Source organism: Panicum hallii, chromosome 1 (genome assembly GCF_002211085.1).
Source record: "Panicum hallii strain FIL2 chromosome 1, PHallii_v3.1, whole genome shotgun sequence".
In the NCBI taxonomy this organism is placed as follows: Eukaryota; Viridiplantae; Streptophyta; class Magnoliopsida; order Poales; family Poaceae; genus Panicum; species Panicum hallii.
In genome coordinates this window covers 46,116,457-46,129,208 of record NC_038042.1, presented here as the reverse complement: position 1 = coordinate 46,129,208, position 12,752 = coordinate 46,116,457, and the positions used below count along the sequence as shown (strand labels likewise).

General features: G+C 46.1%; 2 pseudogenes; one reads left to right on the top strand and one right to left on the bottom strand.

Annotated features, from left to right (window-relative positions):
* Positions 1-1,237: 1,237 nt before the first annotated feature.
* On the bottom strand, positions 1,238-7,130 carry LOC112897431 (annotated as a pseudogene).
* A 3,790-nt stretch (positions 7,131-10,920) lies between these two features.
* LOC112897423 lies at positions 10,921-12,462 on the top strand (annotated as a pseudogene).
* The last annotated feature ends 290 nt before the right edge of the window (positions 12,463-12,752 follow it).

The following is a 12,752-nucleotide window of genomic DNA, read 5'->3' as shown; positions in this document are numbered from 1 at the left end:
CCGCACCCGGTTGGCGGTCGCGACCAGAAGCGGAAGATGTCAGGTGGGCGAAGGGTGCGCCCTCCAATGGTGTGCAGGCGGCGGCCCCGGGGCTGGCCGTAATCCAGCTGCAGATGGTCCCCCGGCGGCCTCGGCGGCGCGCAACGGCACGGGCGCCACACCACAAGGCAGAGCAGAGAATGCAGCATAGTTTGTGGCACCCGTCGTTGCGTGGGAGTGGGATGAACCCCGTCTCGCTGACGTGTGGACCAGCCAACAGAAACTTCCTCGAGTAAGTGATGGGTCAGCTATGAGCCCAATGACACTGACAGGTGGCTGAACAGGCGGGTTGAGGAATATCGATGTTGTGAAGAAAAGATTTTAGAGAACAAAGACCTGCTTGTGATTCTGAAGACGTAGTAATATATATGCTTTTGTAAGCTACCTTGTGTATTTTAATTATTGGATTTCATTTGATACTAGTATTTTAACCAATAACGTTACTCTAAAACTTGCAGGCACATTAGACTGAAAGTATTTGCATATCCGACTATCTTGTTTATTGGCTTGTGCCCTAATGTGATAGGTTATTTTTTTTCTCCCTTTAGCCTTGGAGCACATGAAAAGTCGTGTTGTTGTGTGGGAGAGATTGTAAGAGCTCATTGTACTTTTCTCTCATTTCCATAAGACTATATATTGATATGAAAACCTTTACAGACTCTTACCAACCTACCTTCATTTAATTTGCTTGTCACCAATAGTTCATTGTAGCAACTTTGACTTTCATTTTTTTTAAAAAAGGCTTTTGGATACTAAAATATATAAACAAAGTATATATATTGCATAACAAAATATATAATATGGAACATTGAAGTATCTAAAAAAGTTTATGTATAAAAAACATGTGGTCAAATTTGATGATACAGCTGACTAGTGGTTTCATGTGAATAACATCGGACGATAATATTGCGCATATATACACTACTAATCCACTGCTATTTCTGTTGCAAGCGGCTGACAGACTTGCAAGGTCCACTAGTAGTTCATTAAAAACTTAAAAGTCGTGCAGCATAAACAAGGTAACATCTTCATAGTTCAACAGACAACAAAAGGCACACGACCTGTCCTCTGGTAGACATTAACCAATACAGACGACCATCTTCAGTTATACCTGCCTAGCGAGTTCGCACACCAAAAGACTGCTTGCTTTGCAGATCCAGCGTCTCATTAACCCAAGTAGAAGGTTGAGATCTTGTGATCACTTCCCGGGAGATGTTGGTATGGCTACCACCTTCATTTTCTTTGCTGTAGGAGCAACGTCATCGTCACTCTGAGAGTCGCAGGGAGTCTCCACAAGAGGCATCTTGTCCTGACGACGAGCCTGGCGTTTGGACGTGTTCTTCACCACTTCATACTTCAGATCTTTCTGATCTTCGGAAGCCTCGATGATGACGGTAGTATCTACATCGATTTCTCCTCTGAAAAGCATCTCAGAGAGCCTGGTCATCACATTCTTTTGCAACCACCTCCTGATGGGCCTTGCACCATAAAGCTGTGAAGAACATAGACATGTCAATAGCTACATAGCTACCTAGTTCCAAGTGATATGAAAACTGTGCCTGAGCATGTAAAGAATTTTAGTATGAAAGGTGATATCATGCTTACGGGGTTGTGTGATTCTGACAAGACAACATCCAACGCAGCATCACTTGCAGATAGGGTGATGCCCTTATCGGCTGCACGAGCAATGATGCCTTTCATCTGGACCTTAGCAACCTCCCTCAGTTTATCTTGAGACAATGGCTCAAATATCACAAGCTCACTCAGCCTGTTCAGGAACTCAGGTCTGAAATGTTTCTGGGCCTGCTAGGACAACATATTTGTCATCATTCCAACAAACTAATATTATTTGATCATTAAACATCCAGAGCAATTAGGGATTGCAAACCTGCTCAATCACAAAGCCCCGTGCAGCCTCCATCGATTTTTCACCATCCATTGCTTCCATTAGGTACTCAGCTCCAAGATTTGAAGTCATAATGATGATGGTATTCTTAAAATCAACGGTCCTGCCTTTACCATCGGTCAACACACCATCATCAAGGAGCTGGAGTAAAACATTGAACACTGCTGGGTCGGCCTTCTCAATTTCATCAAAAAGGATGAAACTGTACGCCCTCTGCCTGACTTTCTCGGTTAGCTGTCCTCCATCCTGATGTCCATGGTAGCTTCAAGCTAAAAAAAGCATATAGATCAACCGAAATCCAAAAACTAACCTTGTTATAAACTAAGTTGCACAGATTAGAAAAAACAAGATGCAAGAGGAATTGTAGCTGAAAAGTGGCATGAGAAAAAAATTGTATAAAACCTGGGAGGTGCTCCAATGAGACGTAGCACTGAGTGACTGCCAACAAATTCAGTCATGTCAAACCGGATCAACATCTTCTCACTGTCAAACAGCTGTTCTGCAAGAGCCTTTGCAAGTTCTGTCTTCCCAACACCAGTTGATCCCAAGAAAAGAAAAGAGCCGATTGGTTGGCCAGGTTGATCCAGCCCAGCCCTTGACCTTAGCACTGTTTGTGCAACCAAGTTGACTGCTGCTTCCTGGCCTACAACTCGTTCACGCAATCTATCTGCAAGGCACATTAACTTTTCCTTCTCATCCTGGTCAAGTGTATTCACAGGAATGCCAGTCCACCGACTCACAACCTTCAAGTAAGATTACAAAGTAACAAAGTTAGCACATAGCATCATGGATGAGCACGATAATATCCCCACATGACATCAAAATCTACCTTGTTGTACACTAACCAGCTAACAAAAAATGTATACTAGTTACAAAAAAGGTTCTATCTGATAACTTCCTAGGATTTGATTCCCTTTGCAGACACGTGGAAAGGGTGGGCATAGATAGATAGTGTGCAAAACATATGCTCAGCGCAAGACCAGTCGTTCACAAGCACAAGAAATGTTAAATTATCATGAGAAAGTTAATTTAGTATAGTACTGTGCTCTCAGTCCTTGTGAATCCACCTTGGTACAAGCAACAGTTTTCATCAGTTCTCTTAGTAAGTTTTTTACAATCACCTCTAACCATTCTTATTTTGCAAAGCAAAGTCCTAAATTTACTGTACAAGAAAAGAGAGAAAAAAATACTTAGCCATTAGCGTATATATCTTATGGCTGAAAGAGTAAAAGTAAAACGTTAAAATTGAAAGTTGGAGACCATGAAATATAAAATGACAGGAGTTTTTAAGATTAGTAATATCAGAATATCTAGGGCAATTCTCCACCTTGTATTTTTGTGCACTCACTTGTTTCATATGTCAACCTTACTCCTACCTGAATAATAGTCAAAGAGACTAGATTGATTAGGCATAGCAGGTGTGCAGGATTCCAACAGCAAAATATGCAACAGATTAAAACAAATACAAAAGAAACACAGACACAGTAACACATTTCCATTGTTAATTGCTTAACGCTGGTGTACAAGCCAAAACAAGATCCAAATGCCATACCTCTGCAACTTGACTTGGGGAACAATAGTGTCGGTACATACAGACAAAGGTATCTCCTACTAGTGTATCCAGCCCGAGGGCTGCGAGGTTATCCGTAACCTCGCACTAAGCTTCAGGGTGACAGGGTGTACGGTCCGGGCCTGGCAATTGGGGACACGGTCTCCGGACCTCCCCCCACGCACTAGCGGATCTGGCACCTCCACGTGCCCGTAAGGACGAAGTGCTCAGAAACAGCTACCACGGGCCCGAACCACCATGGGATGATCTTAGGCCCCCACGTGTGAAAGCCGGACCCCCAGGGGGCCTGAGCGCCTGGGCCAGCCAGGGGGGGCCGGACCTCCCATCCCACCAGGGAGGAGGTCCGGTGCCGCCACGTGCCCCTGTAGAAGCGGCTGCTAAACCAGCACCGCCATGTGTCCAGTGGATTCCAGCCTTCTGCGAGAAGCCAGCCGAACTACCGCATTAAATGCAGGTGGTTGGGGTGCGCACATCTAGGATAGGGCATGGGCTGCGCTCTGACACGTTGGGCGGGTATGGGTGACATCACGGTAAGCCCGCCAGTTACCGAGACAGCGCATCACATCACAACGCCGCGTGCGTGGGCGAGGGACGTATGGTCACATCACAGCGCCGCGCGCGTGGACGAAGAGTTATTATGACCTGCTGCAGGAAGGCCACAACGTGCGATGCTACAGTGCGCAAAGGCTACAGCACGGCAGGTCAGTATAGCCCCTTCGCCTATCAACGGGAGCTGACTCTACATCGACAGCACGACTCCTTCTACGCATATCAGTGGCAGCATACCCTATACTAACAAGACAGCACAAGACCATATCCAAGCAGAGGATACATACAGAGGCTGATGAGGAAGATCTCCGGATCTGAGGCATTTAAGGCTCCAATATGTACGTTATTTAATATACCGCCAGGCCCACCTGTCGGGGCCCCGCTCAGTGTACGCGCTCCCCTTGAGCCTATAAAAAGGAGAGCGCGCACGTTAGAATATAAGTTTACACAGACTCTCAGGAGTTCACACACTCACACTCACGCAGGGTCAGAAGTTCCTCCCCAAACTTACAACCAATACATCACATAGTGGACGTAGGGTTCTACGCTCCGGCGGCCTAAATCACTCTAAACCCGTGTGTACTACTCATGTTCATACGCCTCTGGATCGAGCTTTCCTTGACTAGCCCCAAACTCATCCTAAGCTAGGATTAGGCGGGTGCACTCCGCCATCCGGCTGGAGAAATCCTCCGACAAATAGCTTCCTTCGTGGCATTTTCGGAGACATACTGTGTGCTGCTTCCTTTCAATATGTTATCAGTTTGCATCCTTGCAGCGGCACATGCTTCGTCAATAAGATCAATTGCCTTATCAGGAAATTGACGACCCTCGAGAATACGAGAACCCATCAACATGTGTACTATACTAATATGTACTGGCTAGCATTAGGTTGTTAGAATTACACTGTGGAATCCATTATCTCTATGTAAATCACAATAAGTTTTCCTTCAATGATAAACCCGATTTTAATTTCAAAATACTATTTGATGCCTGACCTGAAGTAGTAACACAGTACTAGGAATTTTTTTGTCCATTGCTACAGTGCCAATCAAAGATTTCAGGATTGGACCAATTAGTAGAATCCAAAGTTCACCTCGGACCAATTAGTAGAATCTCTGAGGAGATGAGATTGATGAGTAGAATCCAACATTTACCTTATTCTACTGGGATGTAGATTTTCTTTTAAATCTATCATATAATTCAATAAACATAAATAAGAGTAGATGCTGCTGGCCGAGTTAGAATCATTTGAAAAATATATTGTGTGTAAAGGTGGCAATAGATGCTAGACAACTGGCTATGGCTCTGGTGGCAATAGCAAGCCATACTTTGTCTTAGATGTGTCAAATTCTCGCCACCAGCAATGCATATCACGCTACTACCTTCACCTATTCTCAATGCTATTATAGATGCTTCAAAGTCACATGTTGTTCATGATACTGATGACTTATTCTTGAAAATTCAATGCAGATAAATTTCAACTATGAATTCACATGTTCAATGTTACATCTCATTTAGGATATGATAATCTTAGTCTGGAAATAATGGAAGACCAATGGAGGCTTTAGTTCAACAGAGAGAAATTTTAACACACGAATGTCACATTCTCAAAAAGAATATTCATTTCCAATGATAAGGTATATTGTTAACATACATATATGTGGGATCAGTCAATGCATTAGCACTAAACATTATATTTAGAAAGCAATTAGTTAGTCATATAAAAGAAATCGGAACCAAGTTCTATAGAAACACCATATGGTTAATTTTTAATCATATCCAAACAATATTGCTACTTTAAGTACAGTTACAAGCTCGAGATCAGCTTTCAACAGTAACTAACAAGCAGTCAGAACTTCTTTAGTGGCTTTGCATGTGGAGAACAAAGGACTATTAAATCATCTCTAATAACATACATTTACATATTTATTTCATTTAAACTAAGCCTATTTTCATGCGCATGCTTATTTCCAAAGCAAAATAGATTCAGTACTGAAAAATCAAAGTGGTCTTGATGTATCATCCTTATATAGCCCTGTTTGTCAAGGGGCTAACTCTGTATCAGATGCAGAGTTTGTAGACTAAAATGAAGTAGTTTAATTCACTATTTTTAATCTAAAATATAAACAATGGTTCACCCAAACAGCATGCACCCAGCTCTAAATATGCTTGAAATCCTGAGGTCGAGCTTTACGAGATAGGCCCCTAACAAGCGAAATTTTCTTTTTGTGGTTCCACGATTTCATCACAATTTATTCAGCACTTGTTAGTTCCACAAGTTCATAAAATTACTTCGTTGGGTCAGTTCAGTCATTTGCTTCCCCACATCCTCTGGTGTGGAGCCATGACAGAAACGTAAATATTGCAAAGTTGCAAGTAGCCAAGCAAAGGGCTAAAACTTGAACGCACCAGTGATGTAGCGATTGGCAAGCCGGGCAGCTGCTACTATGGCTGCGTCCTGAATTTCGGTGCCATGGTGCTCTTCATATTTCTCTTTGAGGCCCTGGAGAATGGCAATTGTCGCCAGCAAGCTCGGTTCTTGGACGTGCACCTTCTGGAACCGCCGCTCAAACGCTGCATCATTCTCAACATACTTGCGGTGTTCGTCCAACGTTGTGGCGCCCACACAGCGGATGCGACCACGGGCCAGAGCTGGCTTCAGCAGATTGGCACCGTCCATGGAACCACCCTTGCTCTGCCCAGCGCCGAGCAGCATGTGTACCTCATCGATGAACAGCACAACCTTGCCGTCCGCAGCCTCTGCCTCCTCAATCACCTTCTTGATGCGCTCCTCGAACATGCCGCGGTACTTGGTCCCGGCAACCATTGCGCCAAGGTCGACCTCCGCGCCCCAGCGAGCGCAGCAGGGACAGCCCCCGCCACAATGCGCTGCGCGAGCCCCTCGGCAATGGCCGTCTTGCCGACCCCGGGAGCGCCGACGAGCATGGCGCTGTTCTTGGTCCGCCGGCAGAGAATGCAGACGATGTGGTCGATCTCGTCGTCCCGGCCGATCACCGGATCCATCTTGCTTGCCTTGGCCGTCATGTCCCGGCAGTACATCCCCAAAGCCGCCGCCTTTGGAGCTGAGACAACGGACCCAGATCCTCCGGACAGGCCGCCGGTCCACATCATACCTTTCGTCGACGAGACGGTACCGGCCGGACGCATCGAACCACGGAGCAGAGTAGAGCGGCGCGCGGCCAAACGCTGGTTCGGGGACGCCCAGGGCATGGCGCTCGCGGCCGCCAGTGCTGATCGCCCCACTTTCGGCGGCACGATGACAATTTTGGGAGCGGAGTCAGGGGCGGCGGCGGCAGCCGGGGGTGCAGTCCCTGCGGCCGGAGCCGCGTTGGGCGGCGTATCGGCCGCAGGGGCCGCGGGCGCGGCGGCTACGACCGGGTCCACCCTCGTTGCGTCCGGAGAAGCGTGGCGCGTCGGGTTGGCGGCGGCGGCGGCGGAGGCGACCGACGTGGAAGCCGTGTGGCTGCGCTTGACCGGCAAGATCGAAACTTTGTGATACGGCCAGCGCTCACCGTCGAAGTCGATGGGGTCGGCGGCGCGGTACGAGTAGGTGTTTTAGATGCCGTCGTAGAGGCCGTGCTCGTGCTTAACCCTAGCGAGGCAATCCGACGCGTAGCGGGCACGGGGGGCCGAGCGCGGTGGCCCGGACGGCCCCAGTGAGCTCGTCGGCGCGCACCTTCCGCCGCCTCGCCGGGAGGCGCCCGAAGCCGCCGCCCATGTCCATGCTATCCATGCCCATGTCGCCGCCGCCGTCGTCGTCGTCGGTGTGGACGGTCCAGCGGCTGCCGCGGGAGGCCTTGATGTGCGATTGGGCGTTGTACATGACGGCAAAGGCGGTTGGTTGCGCGGATGAGGGGTTCAGCGTGGGGGGAGAGGGGATGAGGGTATATATAGGAGGGAGGGAGAGGGAAGACGACGGGGCGGGTGGGGTTTTGGGGAGCGGCGGGGGTTGGGGAGTACTACTCCAGTGGGGGCTGTTGCGATGACGACGACATACAGGGATGTCTCTGTTCTCCGAAGGTCACGGTGGTCAAAGCAGAGAGGTGGCTCCACACCACCGAAAATCTTGCTCGGCACCGGCAAGCGCACCGTCGGATCCGCCGTAGAAATCGCGGCAGAGATGTTGCATTGCATGGCATGCCATCCAACTGAATCACAGAATCCTCGTTGTAGCGATTCAAATCACGCGTCAGAACTCCAGTCTTCCCAGGTTTCCTGCCGTTACTTGCACCCACGTTACCGATTTCCGTCATGGAGAATGTCGGTAACTAACATCTAAAGTACTATGTTGCTAATCCTCATGAGTTTGGAGGTGAGAATCGGCTCATCATAACTTGCACCTGTAGATGCGAACTGAAAAATAAATTTACATGGTCACCAAAATAAATAAATATCTGAAGACACAAGCAAATGTAGTAGTCTAGAATAGAGATTAAACCAGAATCGACAGGCATCACCGTAACCAACCCAACCAAACCATCTCGATTGTGCTAGTACATTGAGCGTGCGGTGCGGTGCTGGATAACCGGAGGATGGAGTACACGTGGACAGCGCCCAGAGTCTGTGTAGCAGGAGGCTACAGAGACGCCATCATATACCTGGACTTTGACTCCAGTCCGAGCCAAGTCCAGACCAGCATGTACGTAGCATCCGGACTTCTTCTCCCGGAGGATCGCGCACCTGGTGAGGTCGGCCTTCAACTGTTGAACACCACGAGCTAGTAGCTCGGAGGATTCTACTAGTTAGGCTGGGCGACACAAGAGCTTAATTGACATCATGCATGATTATTTAATCCAGTGACTTTGGTTCACAATTTAGCTCCTATTTCACCGGCAGAAAATTGTGTATGGCCCTCCACCAGAAGATACCAACTTGGGTGGAATTTTTCATTTATTTCCACAGAGTCTTCCAAGTTCCGACAAGAATCACCATCTGAAGGGCCTGCAGTTTCTTATTCAGAGCTCAACAGGATGATCAAACAGAATAAATACCACTCCTTTCCAAAACGCCCGACCAAATGGATCATCCTCCAATGCATTACTGGGTATGATTTCAAAATTTCGTTCCCGTCCAGCTTACCGAATGTTCTTATCAGATACTCCTTCCCAATTTTGCTACCCGGCAAAAAGGTACTCCGTAGCTCATTCACCACGGTCATGTTCGCTCGAGCCAATCGAAGACGTGGTTTCAAGGACTGAAACCCTTGTATCAAGCTATCCTCCCTCAAATATTGATCAAATCTTCTGGACTAACCACCTCCCAGAGTTTGTAAATGCTGCTTTGGTGGTTCGTGAATTCGTCAGTGAATCGATTGGTCAATAAACATGTGGGCTTTAAGATAAAAAAAACAGCAACTCAGCATATTATTTCCACAGCCACAAACAAATTAATAATTCTGATGAGCACATAACGAATATTCCGTCAAGGTTGGAGGGACTCGTGCCATGAAAATCAAGTTGCCTAGGTTGTAAATGGTAATTTCTTTCGAACAAAGTCTTGGGGTTGGCAAATTTACAAAGCCACAAGGATAGAATGGCAAATATCCAAATTTCAGCCAAAGGGGAGCGAAGTCGGGGATATTATTTATAGCACGTGCGACTAGCCGCTATATCATCACATATGTCCGCTAGAGATAACAATATTCCAGAACAAAATAAAATATTTCAGAATAAAATAAAAATATTTTGGAATAAAATAAAAATATTTCGGAATATTGTTATCCCTAGTCTTTTATTTTATTCTGGAACTTTGTTATCTCCCGAGGATATGGATACGGCGGCTATTCACACGTGCTATAAATAACATCTCCGGACTCAGTGCCTCGAGTGGGTGCCGGCGGCGGCATTGTGGCGCAGCACCTCGCTTCCCCAACTCTCCAAACCCTAGGTATGGGTAACACCCGTCGTCCGTCGATTTCTCCTCCCCGCCCCCAAACTCCCCACTGGTGCAAACTGAAGACCATCCATCTTGTTGATGGAACGTTGTACTCGGATTCAAAAGTTGTAGAGGGGCGGAATCCGGCCACCCTCACGAACTCTTTAATTAGGTCCTGCTACCGTTTTGTGCGGCTTCTTGTTCAGCTTGCTGGCGATTTGTGCGATTTCTTGTTGGGAATTGGGATTAGACTAGCTTCTGTTGGCAAATAGGCGCATAGGGCTAGTTATGCGCAGTTGCCCACTCTAATCCTAGTTAGTGCATCCCATATTCCCATTCCCATCCTACTGCTATATCCGCAAGATTATGAGTATACCGACCTCATATTCCTTTCAGTGATGAATCATTGCACAATTCAGTTAACGGTTGTGAGGACTGAGGAAAGCATACTACCTTTTTAATCTATCCAGCTGGACAAAAGTTTGCTGCTGGTGTTTCTGCTTGTCTTGTTCAGTGCAGTATGATTGCCATCAACCATCTGTAGCTAATTGTTTTGTGTACATTTCTTGGTTAATCGGTGTCCTCCAATAATAATATATAGTTTTTAAAAACGCTCACTGTATCTCCACTTCTCCAGAAATGAGCAAAAGCTACTGCAGCACGGTTCAATGGTTCATGTCATAGAGAAACAGTGGATTGGCAAGTTCATTTGAAAAGCCACTAACACTGGAGGGGTATAGGCATTGTTATTATGTTTTGAAAGAAAGGTTGGAACTACATTGCTATCACAACCTGGTTGTTATGTTTCATTTTTGAGATAAGTTTCTGAGGCGCATGTGTCTAAATTAGATTTTCTAGTAAAGTTTCATATTGATACAAATAATTGAGGTGTAGACTATGCATCGTTTAAGCTTGTTATTTGCTGGTAATGCCAGGACACTTAAATCTTCATTCTGTGGCCATGGCTCACGCGAAAAAGGCCAAGGTGAAACATACAGTTGATTTGAGTCCATACACAATTAGCAGCCTACCTCAGGAGATAAAGGCCAAAATTCTCTCCAACCAGAGTACAGATATGGCTGTTAGGGCTAGTGCCCTATCAAGCGCTTGGAGGAATTTATAGGCTAGTGTCCTACAACTACAAGTGATTCCTCTGAAGCCTTTTATATAAGTGGACGATCCAAGTTTTTTACATTGCTTGATTTGGCACTATCACTCCACAAGGGGACTCTAGATACATTTGCGATTCATGGGGCACAGAGCTACCATGATGTGTTCGCAGGGTGGATGTACATGCTTTCAACAAAAGGACCAGGAGCTATTACAATCAAGCTGACATCTGGCCCACAGTATAAGATTCCATCAAGCCTCTTCTCTATCAGTCATCTGTACTTTCTGTACCTAAAAAACTGCAGCATTAGCTTGCCAAAGGAGTTTGAAGGTTTCAAGTTGCTGAGAGTCCTAAAACTGAAAGTTTTCGCCTCGACAGATAGTGACATCAGTAATCTGATCTCCTCCTGCCCCCTATTAGATGCGGTGCGTCTGAGATACTTTGAGGGCATCAACTGCCTCAACATTCAATCTCAGACACTGCAAATATTAGAGATTGAAGGGAACTTTGAAGATATCCGCGTTGATGCCCCTAATCTTCTCCATATGTATCTTACACTCGACGACACCGAAGGCCACCAATCTGTTCCAGTCCAGGGTGACAGAAAAAGCTATCTCAAGCAAACTTTTGGCAGCCTGACTCGTTTCACAACACTTAGTTTTCTTGACGGTAACGTACTACTGGCTTAGTCATTATTTTTATCATCTCAATAAACTGTGTCGGAACTTATCATAGTCATTGGTTTTATTCTGGTTGCTGTATTTATCCAAAGGGTGCATGCTGACAAAAGTGCCTGGTGTATTTGATCATCTTGAGATAGTTTATATGGAGAGATGCTTGTGGAAGTGGACCGAGGTTTTGGCTGCTTGTTCATTATTTCAGAATGTTCCTCTCTTAAGTGAACTTGAGATATTTGTAAGTCTGCATACACATTGTATTATTTTCTGTTGCACCTCAAGTTGGGTGCAAATGCAGCATATCCATCTTTTCCTGGTTGTATTTATGATTTATCATTTTCTTCAAAACTGTACAGAGTTATCCTCGCCCTGAAGCATTTACACGCAAGGCCGGGAATCTGGGATCAGGATGAGACGGAGATTCGAGCACCTAAACTGGATAACCTTGTGACTATTACCCTCAATGATTTCAGGGGTTTGGACCGTGAGGTTACTTTTCTAGGGTTGCTACTGAGCTGGGCGCCAGCTTTAGAAGAACTGAAAATAAACATTCCCGAAGATACGTCAGATCAGGGCTACTAAGAAGCTGTTGGCTTTTCCCAGGGCCTCTACCAAAGCCAAGATCATCGTTACCTGGTTACTGCTGTTTTGTGCTGCATCCTCCTGCCGGTGCACATGTGATGATTTTTGCCGCTGTTACCAGTCGGTGTACTAGCGCCTCTTGCCAATGGTAGTTATGGTTCCTTTTTGTTGAGACTGGAGCTATATGGTTGGGGTACTGTTGTCTTATGGCACCAGCATTATGCCCTGCATTTCTGTACTAGTTTCAAGATGTGATTTTACTGCAGCCGGTGGAACTGTGATGTTAGCTTATGCCCCGCTCTGAATTGTCTCTTTAACATTTTATTCAGCATAGCAAACTGAAATTCTGGTCATTGATGATATTCAAGATCGCACAGATTGCAGTAGATGTCTGGATGAGCTCCTTTTTGTTTCCAGGACGAA